General features: G+C 45.6%; 1 protein-coding gene across 1 annotated transcript in view; it reads right to left on the bottom strand.

Moving 5' to 3' along the window:
• LOC119951773 (zinc finger protein 850-like) overlaps positions 1-16016 on the bottom strand; it is a 110580-nt gene that overhangs the window by 74296 nt on the left and 20268 nt on the right. The window lies entirely within an intron of this gene.

Raw genomic sequence — 16016 nt, 5'->3', positions numbered from 1 at the left:
GAAAGGAAGTACGATATCTTCTAGAAGCTATGACCTTGCCCAAAGAAGTATCAGTTCTAAAATGTAAAGCCCATACTCATGAGGACACTATGGAAGCAAGAGGAAATGCTCTTGCGGACCAAGCAGCAAGGGAAGCTGCCTCCCTTTGTGCCTCTCATTGGCATCAGGAATCCAGTCACATTTACAAATTGGGAGTAACCACCTTATTACATGATTTACGTGAAATGCAGAATGATTGTACAAAGGAAGAAAAATGGAAATGGTTAGAATCAGGTATTCAACCGTATGATGATGAAATTTGGAGAGAAGTTCAAACTTGTAAACCAGTCGCACCGCAATCACTAATGCCCTTCTTAGCTCAACAAATTCATTCATGGGGACACATATCACCTCAACAAATGATGGATCGATTCCATAGAAGTTGGTGTGGTAAAGGATTCAAAAAACATGCACAATTGGTAGCAAACCGATGTGTAACCTGTCAAAAGAATAACTTGGGTCCTATAACATCAATGCCTCAATTAAGAGCTCCTGCTCCTGCAGGTCCATTCCAGGACTTACAAGTAGATTACATCACTCTTCCTAAATGTCAACAGTACAATGACGTCCTTGTAATAGTGGATAAATTCTCCAGATGGGTGGAAGCTGCTCCAGCTAGAAGAGGGACAGCTGCCCATACAGCCAAAGTGCTATGCCAGACTTTATTCCCAGATGGGGAGTACCAGCTAGCATTGACTCAGACAATGGAACCCACTTTACAGGAGCTGTTTGTAGGGAAGTCTGTAAACTACTAAACATTAACTGGAATTTACACTGTCCTTATCATCCACAATCATCAGGACAAGTGAAACGTATGAATCGAACTTTGAAAGAAAGACTGTCTAAATACAGCCAGGAAGGCATGAATGGGTCCAAGCTTTGCCAATAGTATTATGCAGCATTAGAGCAACACCAAATAGAACAACAGGCCTGAGCCCTTTTGAAATCATCACAGGCAGACCAATGTCTCTGCCAGGAACTATTGACTTGAGGAAAGCAGACTGTCATTTAATGAGTGATGCTTTGCTGTCTTACTGTCAAAATCTAACAAATGCTGTTAGCTCTGCTTCTCAACAGGTGTTAGCTGCGTGGGGTGATCCTCCGGAGGGTGGACACGACCTGGTGCCCGGTGAAGAAGTGTACGTCAAAAAGCTGCAAAAGGAACCTTTGGGATCAAAGTGGGAAGGTCCTTTCGTAATCCTTCTCACCACCCAATCCGCTGTTAAGTTAAAAGGAAAGAAAAGTTGGATTCACGCATCGCACGTGAAGCGCGCGTACAAGTAAAATGTTTGCCGCAATTTTAATTTTCAGTTATTTGATTGACTTTGTGAATGTTGTATCAGAAATTAATAAGAACACATTCCTTTACACAGCTAAGATATATGCTGAAAACTTTAACATTTCTAATTGTTGGGTATGCATTGCAACCCCTACTAACTCAGGGGAGGGTATTCCCTTTCTAACTATTCCCTTTAATGCTTCAGAAACAGCAGAATGGTACATCTATCAAAGTGTCCCTCGCTCTGTGGTGACCCGTTCTGGAGCAGAAACATGTGAAAATGGGAGGTACCAGGTTGACATCCAAAAATCTATTAACTTATGGAAATCTGCAGGCTATCCACTAAACACCTTTTCAGGATGGCACCAACTTCAATTTAACCCTGACAAAAAACCTCAACATCTTAACCTCCCAACTAATATTAAACAAAAAGGATCAATTTGCCTCATCAGTAAGGACCCTAAAGGGATACCAATGGGTGATAGTAATTGTACTAACTATGTAGATGTTAACACAGCTTTTAAATGTACTAACGACCGCTTGGAAAGAGTTATGCGGTCCTCAAGGATAACAGGCATACCTAACCTCAGAAATAATAAAACATTCGAAGACCAATGGCTCTTAGAATATATTTACTCATATTCTGCTTATAATGGAACTTATTTTATTTGTGATGATAAAGCATATCCCTGGCTCCCAAGATCCTGGTCAGGATCTTGCTATTTAGGATACATGGTACCTGCCATTCGTCATGTGACTAATCTCCTGCATATTTCAGAAATGACTGTTCAAAGAAAAAAACGTTCTATCACCTTTAGAGATGCAATTTTTGCTAGATTCATTCCTTTCTATTGGGAAGTAAGGATGGAGAATGAGTTAAATAAAATAACAACCATCATACAAGATGTGGCAGAATACACTGCCACTGCCCTAGACAAAATCTCTGACGAAATGCGAACAATTCGAACCGTGGTATTGCAAAATCGAATGGCACTTGACTATGTGCTAGCCGAAAACGGTGGCACGTGCGCCCTGATTGGTGCAGAATGTTGCACTTTCATTCCTGATAACTCTGAAGAAGTTAAAGATTTGGTATTACATATCCAAAAATAAATCAAAAAACTTGATCCATCCCAAGTTCTCTCTCTCTGGGATAGAATTTGCGGGTGGTTTGGACACACAGGAATGTCCATAATAAGAATAATCCTATTCTCCTGTGCAGCTGGATTCATCATTTATATGACATACCAATGTGCTACGTGCATCAAAGAACTATTCGCTAAGCGCAGGGGGCCAACTGTCAGAATGATTCACACTAACCCTACTGCACCCCCAATTGATGAATTTGAGGTGAAATACTTTTGTTGAAATGTTAACCGTAATATTATCAATCAATTATTTGTATAATCTATTAATACTGAATCTGTAGCATCAAATTTGACTAATTCATTAATTGTTATTTTGTAATAATGATTCTTTAAGAATTTTAATGATTATTGTTAAAATACAATTAAATTGGAAAACAGTGATGTTTTTAAAAATTGGGATAAATTGTTGAGTTACCTTCCAGAGGAAAAATGAACTGACCTGAAAGAGTTATTGATATCACATGGGCACGTTTGTGGATATAAATTGTGAAGTACTAAAATGGCTATAAGTGATGTAGATGTGGGAAATACTGTTCCAATTAAACAACATCCATATAACCTTAACCCTTTAAAATTGGCACAGGTTAACAAAGAGATTGAAAGTATGCTTAAAAATGGCATAGTTGAAGTGGGTTGCAGCCAATGGAGCTCACCCATAGTGATGGTACCTGAACCAGACGGTACCCAACGGTTGTGTGTGGACTATAGAAATGTTAATGTGGTTAGAAGAACGGACTCTTATCCTATCCCATGTTTGGAGGATTGCAATGAGAAAGTGGGACAATCAGCTTTTATTTCCAAACTGGATTTACTTAAAGGTTACTGGCAGGTACCTTTATCCGAAAGGATGAAGGAGACTCCAGATGGTATATACCAAATCAAAGTTATGCCATTTAGCATGAAAAACGCCCCAGCCACATTTCAACGGTTAACTAACAAAGTCATTTATGATTACTCAATTGTGCGGTATACAGCGATGATCTGGTAATTTTCAGCCTGACATGCAAAGAACATTTGTAGCATCTGATGGAGTTACTCCATCACCTTCAGGAGGCAGGTTTGGTGGTAAACCTAGCCAAAAGTGAATTTGGAAAAGCCGAAGTCACTTTCCTGGGCCATACAATCGGACAGGGCCCAATGATCCCATGGGATGTGAAAACAAAAGTTATTGGGGAGTTTCCAATACCCTCGACAAGAAGGGAAATAATGCGGTTTCTTGGCATGAGTGGATTCTACCGGAAATTTGTGCAAAATCTTCGCAGTGCGGTTGCTCCACTGATGGACTTGCTAAAGAAGCGTAGCAAATTTAAATGAACAGCGGAGTTTCAACAGGCATTTGACTGCCTGAAAGCTGTGATAACCAATGCTCCTGTGTTGGAGAATTACAAGGGGCTCTGTGATCAGATTGAACTAAATTATCTGACTTTAAAGAGAAATGCCGAGGCATAGAGAAATCGATGGATTGTGCAGAGACCTTCTTGTCCAGAGAGACTGTCAATCAAGAAGGATTCCAGTTGGAGGAAGAACTGAAATGGACTATTTTATTATTAAATGTTTGTGTGTTTTGTTAAAAAAAAACGTATATTCATTGTCCATATTTCTAAAAGGAAAGTGAAAAGGTGAAAAATGAAACCATGTTGAAGTTGATGGTTTAGTTTTTTTTCTTGGGGGAGGTGTCATGTGCGAGTAAGAAATGGGTGTTTCTCGAATAGCTGTATTAGGTGTACCTTTATGAAATGGGTGTTTGTCAGATCGCTGCAGTGATGTCAGAGTGTGGGTGGAGCTGGGCTGTCTGTCTTACACTTTGTTTTTGAGCAGGCAGCTACAGTATATTTTAGTTTCGTTTTGAGAGCTGGATAGCCGCAGGAAAAGCAAACAGCTGAATCAGGATCTCTCTCTCTGCAATCTAAAGACTGTCTCCAGATCATTTGAGGATTTCAAAGTGATAACTGCACTCAGCAGTGAATTTAAATCTGATCTGTTTTAAAAAGGGTCTTTTGTCTTATGGATGTTGTAAGGAAAGATTAAGGGTTACTTATAGAGTACTGTATTCTTTGGGGGGAGTATTTTAGTTGATGGTTGCTAAGATGTTTATTGTCTGTGTTTAAAAATGTTAATGGGATTCATAGAATAAACATTGTTATTGTTTAAAAATATTCTTAGTTCTCTGTTGCACCACACCTGTAAAGTGGGCCCTAGTGCTCCCCATAACCACATTCTGTTAAAAGTTGTGGGTCAAGTGAACTCCATGATACACTTTGGTGTTCTCTAAACACTGATCCATAACACCGCTCCCTGAGGGCGACTAGTGGGATTTTCTGGAGGACGGTCTAAGGTTTTCTCCACTTACGCTGTAGGCAGCACATAACCGTTGCCCATACCAGCATTATGTCTGTACCGACAGTCATTCCTATTCGGATTACCTCCCACCCGTCTGTAAGTCGGTTGCCTGCTGCCCCGGGAACACATATGTCCCACCAATGTTGTGTTCCGGAGAGTCCCACCTGAATGATGGTCTGGATAGCTGAGCCCACCTGGATCTTTCCTTTCCTTATCTGATTTGTCGACTGCCCTGACATTCTCCTGAGCGAGCTCTGTTGCTCCGTGCATAGCCTATCGGACTGTGCTGCCTGGTGTCTTGTCCATGTAAAGTGAGTCATCCCACCAGGCCCCAAATAGGTAGCCTGATGTATGTCGGGGGAGGTGAAATTCCCTCAGTGTTAAAGAGTCTGTTACCTGCAGACAGAAGCTGTGGCTGCTACCACATAGGAGGCCTCCCGCGATTATCCCCACCTCCGGCTGTGTGGGACCGACCTGTATGGGCTTAAAAGCTTCTTTCAGTGGCATAACATTGACCGTAACGTTGCTGTGGATTGACAAGGGTTCGAGAGTCCGACAGGTACACACTATGTAATGTGCCGAATCGGAACAGCATTCTGCGGTGCTCATATGTGCCAGGTCATTATGATGTGCTCAGTATCGTCTAGATCCGGTCCAATAAACCCAACCCTCCTGCACGGTTCCCAATGACTCAAACCTAGAGCTGTCCTTAAAGGTTCCCTTGGATGGGTTTTCCTGGGGGACTGCTAGATTCAACTTTATCCCTCCCGCAGTGGGTCCACTGCCTGGCCTGGTAACCACCAGTTTGTTCCTGTCCCTGTGGTTGTGAAGGAGGTTTATTTTGTATAGGGGGGTGAATAAGTGCCGTGGGATTGTCCCGAACCTAAAGTCTTCTATGTCACCCCGGATAGTCAATTGAATCTCCTGCAAGAGTGTCACAGGCCCCTCCCTTTGCTTGTGCTTGAATGGTGTTAATTATACCCACAGATACCTTGTCCTGGACTCACAGAAGCTCTTCTCCCTGTAAATTTATGGAAGCCAGTGCGTCCCATATACCCCATATTGTAGCCCTTTTCCGACTTCCGCGGCTACCCAGGAGGCATAACTGTTTGTCTCCGCCAGCTGCACCGAGTTCAGGACCGAGTTTGCACAACCAAATAATCATCCGATGTCCCGCAAAGTGCTCCTTTCACCTCGCCTGCGTACCCTAGATTCTGGGGTTATTTTATTGTGGGACTGAAAACAGGCTGAGAAGATACACATAGGCCAGGAACAGAAACTGTCTCATGAAACCCTGGCTGGAATCGATACTGACCATCTGCAAAAGCACCCAAGTCAAGGCACAGACCTGTTACTGTTACATGGACTTTATGATTACCCATTCCAAGTCTATGAATATGTAACAAACTTCCAGACACAGGTGATTAGCTTTGCCGCAGGACGAAGAACAGGCAAAAGAAGCCATCAGACTCCATAATGAGCTGATGGCTGGTCAGACAAGGGGGGTTTCAGAGGACAATGGGTCTTGATTGAATCACCATGGATAAACAGGAATATCCTGTCTTTCCCATTACCAAGTTGGTGTCTGGCTAGAACAATGGCTGGTGGTGGGCGTATACCAATGACTCTATCCTAGCTCACCAGTATAAAGAAAGGATCGAACAGATCTTCAGCAATAACCTGGTTGTCCCCCAGGCACAATCATCACAAGAAGAAAGGACGCTGGGTTTGGAACCCAGAGAAGGCATCCAGATGGAGTGGCCGTAGCCTGCCACCTCCGTTACTAAGTGTGGGCAAAACCCAAAGCCCAGCTGTGAGACTGAGTCAGATTTTGTTGCGTTGTGAATAAAATTGCGCTAAACTGTGAACCTGTTTTCCTAGAATGATAGAATTTACAGTGCAGAAGGAGGCCATTCGGCCCATCGAGTCTGCGCCAGCCTGGCCCTTGGTAAGAGCATCCCACCCAAGCCCACACTATCTCTGTAACCCAGTAACCCCACCTAACCTTTTTGGACCCTAAGGGCAATTTATCATGGCCAATCCACCTAACCTACACATCTTTGGATTGTGGGAGGAAACCGGAGCACCCGGAGGAAACCCACGCAGACACGGGGAGAACGTGCAGACTCCGTACAGACAGTGACCCAAGCCGGGAATCAAACCTGGGACCCTGGAGCTGTGAAGCAACTGTGCTAACCACTGTGCTACCCTGTTTTGTCCTTTTTTCATCTCGCAAATAAGGGAATCTGGGTAAAACTTTTGATGTCGTAAACTGGTCGAACGCACCAGAGATTTTAAAGGTATAACATTTTGGCACCTCAGACGTTCCTTCGATAATTGATATATTGCTCCAAAGTCGAACCTTCAACCTAGTATTCTCCAACAATCTGTCTGAGCCTGAATTAAGAGGGCAGATTGCCCCACGTAACGGCCAGTCTTCAGTGAGTGAAGGACTAATACAGATTTTGACAGGTAAAATTGGGCTATAACCGGGTGTCTGTAATACGAGGTGAACAAACTACCTATTTAGATCTAGGATAGTCAAGGGAGTTGGGTAAAATCTATGGGGGGGAATTTAGTGAAAGCCGGACCCCTAAACCCAGAGGATTCCTACACACCTGTGAGAAATCCCAGGGAGAGGGGGAGAATAAGGAGAGAGAGAAATGACAGAGCGTCCAGAGTGAGAAATGACCCAAGTGGGTACTACAGTAAATTAGAAAGGGTCTGGGAGCCAAAGTTAATGAGTAGAGTACAGACCCTGAAGGTTAAAAAGTGCAGCAACAGTTGCATCAGCGCTTCTCTCACCAGGTGGTGGCTGGTTTACCCACCTCCTCCTGTACTGTTTGGTAGCGTTAACCGTCCTGTAGTCAGTAATTTGTTAGTATTGACGTGAATCCACTGTGCTCTCCATATCGTACTGATGAGTAGTGAGTGGAGAAATAGCAAACGGGACCGGGATCCTTAAAATTCACGGAAGAAGGAAAGGATATTCAAACCACCTTTTGGAAAGTGGCCAGTGACAAAAGGCTCCTCGAGGGATCCATTGTGTCAAAGGGGGGAGAGGGATATGAGTTCTGGAAGACGTTAATGTGGAAATATTAGTTTTCGAAGAAGTCCTTTGGAAATATTGAATTTTTGAAGAAGTCAGTGAAATGTAAGTTTTCAAAGAAGTCAGTATGGAAACAGAGTTTTAGAAAAAGTCAGTGTGGAAATTTGAGTTTTAAAAGAAGTCAGTGTGAACATTTGTGCTGTGGATAGTCTGGGATTATCCTCAAACACAAATCAGAGACTAGTGAGTCTTGGGATATGAGGTTTTAGACGTCAGTGTGAAAGTCGGTGCCCTGGGAGCACCTTAATGTTAGAAGTTAGGAAAAAGAGGTCAGCATTTCCAGTCTGGTGAGTTTCCAGTCTCCTTCCAAAGGGATATGATGGGAGCTTTTGGGGATCAAGCAATAGATAAAGATGACAGATATATATTGGAGAGATATGTCTTCTGCGTTTCAACAAAAAAGCTAAATTATCAATTTGGAAAGGGTTCAAATTATATTCTGAATGCATATCTGAAAAAATTGTGTAATGGTTAGTTTTATTCAATATAAGGTTAAAAGTTAGTTTGCAGGCTTTAATCAACTCGTTCAGAGCTGGCAGTGGGGAAAAAGAGAACTCGGTCGGGAATCGGCGGAGCGGGCAGAAACGGCGCAGTGGAGTGGCGGAAAGCACTCCGGCATTGGGCCGCCCCAAAGGTGCGGAATCCTCCACACCGTCAGGGGCTAGGATGGCGCCGGAGTGGTTTGCGCCCCGCCGGCCGGTGTGGAAGGCCTTTGGAAGGGACTCCGCTGCCCGACGTGGGTCCGCACATACGCGGGAACGTCAGCGTCTGCTGACGTCATCCTCGCGCATGCGCAGGGATTTCACCTTCGCGCCGGCCATTGCGGAGGCATACACGGCCGGCACATAGGAATAGAGTGCCCCCACGGCACAGGCCCGCCCGTGGATCAGTGGGCCCGGACCGCGGGCTAAGCCACCGTGGGGGCACATCCCGGTGCCACATCCCCCCGCGGCCCCCCAAGAACTCCGGAGCCCGCCTGCGCCGCCAGGTCCCACCGGTAAGAGACCAACTCCAATTTACGCTGGCGGGGCCGGTATAGAACGGGCGGGACTTTGGCCCATCACGGGCCAGAGAATCGCCGGGGAGGGGGGGGGGCGCTGCCAGCAGCCGCTGGCGCGGCGCAATTCCCGCCCCCGCCAAATCCCTGGTGCCGGAGAATTCAGCAGCCAGCGGGGGCAGGATTAACGCTGACCCCTGGCGATTCTCCCACCCGGTGGGGAGGGGGGGGAATTCATGCTGACCCCCAGCGATTCTCCCACCCGGCCGGGGGTGGGGGGGGGGGCGGAATTCACGCTGACCCCCGGCGATTCTCCCACCCGGCCGGGGGTGGGGGTGGGGGGCGGAATTCACACTGACCCCCGGCGATTCTCCCACCCGGCAGCGGGGTCGGAGAATCCCGCCCTTTGCTAAGTTGCTGATTGCGTGTTTGTGTGTGTGATTTTTCATTGTCTGTGAATCTATCTGGTGCCTGTGTCACTAAGGTAACTCTCTGGTCTGGTTTTGTTAGTCATTTCAAAGTTGCTTGTTTAATGTATGTATGTAGTTGTATTTTGAATTAGGTTAAGGAGCAGGACCAGATTTAAACCGATTGTTCGAGCAGGAGAGTGGTGATTCTCGAGCAATGGAAAAGCCCCTGTGGCTGCAGAAGAGTTTAAACTTACTATATATATTTGCAAGAGAATTTATCTTTTCTTTGAGTTTTAATTACAGATTTGAAGAAAGAACAATGAAGACTACTGTCCTAATCCACTTCATTTATTTTCTGTGGAAATTCTAATTATTTTTCAGTTTGTTGAGATTGAATAAAAGTATAATGCTTTGAAATCCTTTTGTCTGATTGGAGGTCTCCGTGGATGAATGAGTGTGTGTTTAGTAAAGAATGTGAATTTCCTTTGGTGTTTCTAGTTTTTTTAATATGTTATATTCTGCAAAACTGAGTTTTAAGTCAATTGGGAGTTTAAACTGGATTTTGAAATTGACAGATACATCTAAACCAAATTAACTAATTTGGCTCCAGGCCGAGTGTATCTTTGTGCTTTTGTTTAAATACAGAGATATCACAAGTCACAGCCAACGATTCTAGAGGCTTCAATAATTCCAAGATTGCTCTGTCACAACAGTGGCAAAGCAGATCTAAAGGCTTTGCCTTTTGTGAAAATGGTTAACTCATTCAGACCTCATTGTTGCCCTTTGAATTACAGTTTGTGAAGTGTTACACTTGTCTGATGATTTGACTTCTCTTAAAACTACCATGCCACTATATAATTGCTCTTGAGATCTGATTGGTTAAATAACAATTAAGTAGAGCAGCAAGCTGGCCCATTGGTTCACACTGCTGCCTATGGCGCTGAAGACCCAGGTTCGACCCCGGTCCCGGGTCACTGTGTGGAGTTTGCACTTTCTCCCCGTGTCTGCGTGGGTCTCACCCCCACAACCCAAAGATGTGCAGGGTAGGTGGATTGGCCACGCTAAATTGCCCCTTCATTGGAAAAAAAATAATTGGGTACACTAAATTTATTTAAAAATAGAATTAAGTGAAAATAGTAACTAAAATGGAAAGGATAATAAATAAATTCTAAATTGACAAAAAAGGGCAATAGGAGTTAGTCTGTATGGGTTGCTGAGCATCAAAACCCTTTCACTGTTTGAAAGGAGGTAAATTAAACATTCTCAGTTTACAATGTCACCATTTGAAACTAGGGTATTTTATAAGTAATATTCGTTTTGTGTGCATTATCAATACTGAGTAAATATTAACTCAGGTAATGAGTGTGCGAATATGTAAAATCGGTTGTTTTAATCCTGGGTATTTAACTACAAATTGTTTAGAAATTAATGACCGAGGGCAGCACGGTGGCCTAGTGGTTAGCACAACCGCCTCACGGCGCTGAGGTCCCAGGTTCGATCCCGGCTCTGGGTCACTGTCCGTGTGGAGTTTGCACATTCGACCGATGGGCAGCACGGTGGTGCAGTGAGTAACACTGCAGCCTCACGGAGCCGAGGTCCCAAGTTCGATCCTGGCTCTGGGTCACTGTCCGTGTGGAGTTTGCACATTCTCCCCGTGTTTGCGTGGGTTTCACCCCCACAACCCAAAGATGTGCAGGATAGGTAGATTGGCCACTCTAAATTGTCCCTTAATTGGAAAAATGAATTGGGTACTCTAAATTTATTTTTAAAAGAAATGAATGACCTTCTGTACAAGGATAAGAGCTGTTATGTGAGCATGAGTGAGGTGATCTACAGGTAGGGAGATAATGTTAAATCTGGGGAGTGTCAATGAAGCTGCAACAAATGGTGGGATTCTTCAATCACTTAATCACCTGGGGTTAGGAAATGGGAGTCAAAACTTTAAAGGAAATAACTTAGTGGGACTATATTTGGAATTGGGGTTTACAGTGGGAATTCACCCTTGGATACACATCAGGTTGCATTTTGCTTTTATTCCTATTGTTCTCATTACCATATATCAAGCTTTTACAATGATATGTTAAAAGATGGAGAAAAGGCAAATGGAAGTTTGATTAAATGTGGCATTGCGAAATGAGACTTGGAAATTGGGTTTTAAATATGTAATTGAATAAGCTTTGAATATTGGAACATACAGTGTAGAAGGAGGCCATTCGGCCCATCGAGTCTGCACCGACCCACTTAAGCCCTCACTTCCACCCTAACCCCGCAACCCAACAACTACTCCTAACCTATTTTTCTGGTCACTAAGGGCAATTTATCACGGCCAATCCACCTAACCTGCACGTCTTTGGACTGTGGGAGGAAACTGGAGCACCCGGAGGAAACCCACGCAGACACAGGGAGAACGTGCAGACTCCGCACAGACAGTGACCCAGCAGGGAATCGAACCTGGGACCCTGGCGCTGTGAAGCCACAGTGCTATCCACTTGTGCTACCGTGCTGAATATTGTAAGGAAAGTATGAATCTCTGGTTCACTCTGGGATTTAGGATTGCCCAAACTAATGATCCCATGCATTTATGGGATCACAGGGGGAAATGTGGTACTGAAAACAGGTTGAGAAGATACACATAGGTCAGGAACAGAAACTGTCTCATGAGACCCTGGCTGGAATCGACACTGACTATCTGCAAAAGCACCCAAGTCAAGACCTGTTATTGCTATATGGACTTTGTGATTACCCACTCCAAAGACTATGAATATGTAACAAACTTCCAGACACAGGTGATCAACTTTGCAGCAGGACGAAGAACAGACAAAAGAAGCCATCAGACTCCATAATGAGCTGATGGCTGGTCAGATAAGGGGAGTTTTGGAGGACAATGGGTCTTGATTGAATCACCATGGATAAACAGGAATATCCTGTCTTTCCCATTAACAGGTTGGGGTCTGACTTGGACAATGGCCGGTGGTGGGCGTATACCAATGACTCTATCCTAGCTCACCAGTATAAAGAAAAAAATATCGAACAGATCTTCAGCGATAACCTGGGAGTCCCCCAGGCACAACCATCGTAAGAAAAAAGGACCCTGGGTTTCGAACCCAGAGAAGGCATCCAGATGGAGTGGCCGTAGCCTGCCAGCCTCCGTTACTAAGTGTGGGCAAAACCCAAAGCTCAGCTGTGAGCCTGAGTCATATTTTGTTGAGTTGTGAATAAAATTGCGCTAAACTGTGAACCTGTTTTCATAGAATCATAGAATTTACAGTGCAGAAGGAGGCCTTTCGGCCCATCGAATCTGCGCCAGCCTGGCCATTGGAAAGAGCATCCTACCCAAGCCCACTCTATCTCCGTGACCCAGTAACCCCACCTAACCTTTTTGGCACCAAGGGCAATTTATCATGGCCAATCCACCTAACCTACACATCTTTGAACTGTGGGAATAAACAAAATTGTTTATTTTGTTGTTGTTGTAAAACCAAAAAATACCTCAATAAAATGTTTATTAATTTTTTTTCAATGAGATAGACTGGTTTTTGTAACTCAAAGACATTAAGGGATATGGGCCAAAGGCAGATATATGGAGTTCGGTCACAGATAAGCCATAATCTCAGTGAATAGCGGGACAGGCTCCAGGGGCTGAATGGCCTGCTATGTTCCTAAAAGTTGTAAATCTCCATCCCACACACTCTCCCTCCATTCTCACCCTGCTGTATTTAATATTCACCGTCCCAATGTTCCTGAAGGTGCTGATTCAGGCTGTTTCACAGATCCATGCTCACTGCTTTATAATAATAATCTTTATTGTCACAAGTAGGCTTACATTAACGCTGTAATGAGGTTACTGTAAAAAGCCCCGAGTCGCCACATTCCGGCGCCTGTTCGGGTACACAGAGGGAGAATTCAGAATGTCCAAATCACTGAGGGGCTGGTTTAGCACAGGGCTAAAAGGCTGGCTTGTAAAACAGAACAAGGCCAGCAGCGCGGGTTCAATTCCCGTACCAGCCTTTCCGAACAGGTGCTGGAATGTGGCGACTAGTGGCTTTTCACAGTAACCTCATTTGAAGCCTACTTGTGACAATAAGCGATTTTCATTTCATTTTTCATTTCAACTAACAGCAAGTCTTTCGGGATTGGTGGGAGGAAACTGGAGCACCTGGAGGAAACCCATGCAGGCTCGGGGAGAATGTGCAGACTCCGTAGAGACAGTGACCCAAGTCGAGAATCGAACCTGGGACCCTGGAGCTGTGAAGCAACATCGCTAACCACTGTGCTACCATGTGCTTCATGACAGAATAAATAGGAGCTGCATTTGGCCCATCAAGCCTGCTCAACCATTTGTTGAGATAATTGGCCCCTCTACCTCAGCACCATTTTCCCAGGTTATAACCCGACAGGAGGCCAAGGGATCTGCAACCTCAGATTCCCATAAGCCTCACCCGAGTACAATCTACCTGGATGAGGCGGGCAGAGCTACCCCCTTAACCCAGGGGCCTTTGTGACATAAACACCTCGGCCCAAGGGTGGGTCGGGAACAGGAGACCTTTCAGGCAACAGCAGGGCCAAGCACATTGGAACCACCCAGGGGTTCTGCCCAAAGGCCTGGTCCCACTGTCTGTGCGACATCTGCACGTTTTCCCCATGTCAAGCTGAGGGAGCAAAGAATGTCAATGTCTTTAAGAGAGAGAGACCTGGGCCAAGCTTTCCAGAGTCTGCACCCTCCCTGGATTCACTTCCTTTCCCTTCAGTTGCTGCAAGTGACCAATTGAAGGTGAGAATGAGAAAATAAATGGAAAGGGGGAGAAAAGAAAGTGTTTTACTCACAGATGTTTCTGATGTGGTTTTGGAACTTGAATTTGAAAGCATCAAAGAGAAGTTCACCATGGTTCAGGTATGGTCTGTACGTCAGGTGAGACCAGTTACTGAAAAACTCCCAGCCTGTAACCCTCTACTGACAGGACAGCGTGTGTTGGATGCACTTTTTCCGTGAGTTTATTTTCAATCAAATGCACTTTAGTTTCTTATTGGAAAGTCTAAACGCAGATGTTTGCATTTCTCAGCTGCAGACTTCTTTCATACCATACATCAGATGGTATGAAATTCAGTTGTTCCCTTAAATTCCTGCCAGGCACCGTTTGAGGCTGATTTCGGGGCTATTTGTCTCTTGAAGCATTTGTGCATGAATCAAAATCATCAAAGGTGGAAGGGCAGGTGGAGGAAATGCTTCAAAAGGCATACGGGATCCTGGTCTTCATTATAGAGGCATAGCCTAAAAAAGCAAGAAGTTATGATGAGCCTGTTTTATAAATAACAGTCTGACCTCATCCGAACTCACTAAGTTACCCTTGCAGGTAACCAGCGCAGACAGGATGGGCTGTATGGCATCTTCAATTCAATTTTAAGATAGCTTCTGGACCAGGGAGGATTGAATTTCACGAGAGTGAGGCAAAAATATTGGGCGCGATTCTCCGCATCCCACGACGGGTCGGAGAATATCGGGAGGGCCTTCCCGACATCCCGCTATTCTCCCCCCCCCCCACGGCCGCCCCACGGCCGCCCCACGACACGAATCGCTGCTCGCCGTTTTTTTACGGCGAACAGCGATTCTGCCCTATCCGATGGGCCGAGTTCCCAGGCCTTTACGGCCGTTTTCACGAACGCAAACACACCTGCTCTCACCGTTCGTGAAAACGGCCGCAAAGTTCCGTTCCCGACAACCATGGCACCGATTGGCACGGCCGTGGTGCGGCCGTGCCAAGGGTGGCATGGGCCCGCGATCGTTGCTCACCGATCGCGGGCAGCGGGTCCGAAACCCGCGCACTCTTTGTTCCTCCGTCGCCCCGCAGCATCAGTCCGCGGGTTTGACGCATATGTGTGATGACGTCATCCGCGCATGCGCGGGTTGGAGCCATCCAATCCGCACATGCGCGGCTGACGTCATTGTGCGCGTCAGCCGCCGTGACCCTTGGCGCGCGGGCTTAGCGACGGTCGCTAAGCCTGCGATGCCGTGGTTCACGGGGCCCCGCTCCTAGCCCCGACCGGGGAGGAGAATCGGGTCCTGGGAGGGGGCGCGGAGGCTGCCGTGAAACAAGGCCAGTTTCATGGCAGCATTTACAATTCTCCGCATTTGCGGAGAATCGCGCCCAATGTTTGGGCTGAGCAACAAAGGTTGAATTTTGAAGTTGGAGATTTCCTAACTGTCTGACCCAGAACCACATGGCTTGTATTTCTTTCAGGCAATGCTGTGGATCCCGATAATACATGGAATTGGTGCAGGCAATTCAACTGAGCCTGTACTTGAACCATTCCTCTTGCCCTCGCCCCCCCCCCCCCCAACTGCTTTTGCTTCCTCCTCCCCTGTTGAAGAATGGCCGTCACTCAGCACCTCTCGTTTAGTCTTCATGAAATTAAAATGGGAACCCCATATGGGAACAGGTCTGGTTAAGGTGCGACACATGTGACAATAGAGACATATCAGATAGTCAGAGGGTTAGATAGGGTGGACAGTGAGAGTCTTTTTCCTCGGATGGTGATGACCAACACGAGGGGACACAGCTATAAATTGAGGGGTGGTAGATATAGGACAGATGTCAGAGGCAGTTTCTTTACTCAGAGAGTAGTAGGGGTGTGGAACGCCCTGCCTGCAACAGGAGTAGACTCGCCAAATTTAAGGGCATTTAAGTGGTCACTGGAT

The sequence above is a fragment of the Scyliorhinus canicula genome, chromosome 17 (assembly GCF_902713615.1).
Source record: "Scyliorhinus canicula chromosome 17, sScyCan1.1, whole genome shotgun sequence".
Lineage (NCBI taxonomy): Eukaryota > Metazoa > Chordata > Chondrichthyes > Carcharhiniformes > Scyliorhinidae > Scyliorhinus > Scyliorhinus canicula.
This window is presented reverse-complemented; position numbering and strand designations above follow the sequence as displayed.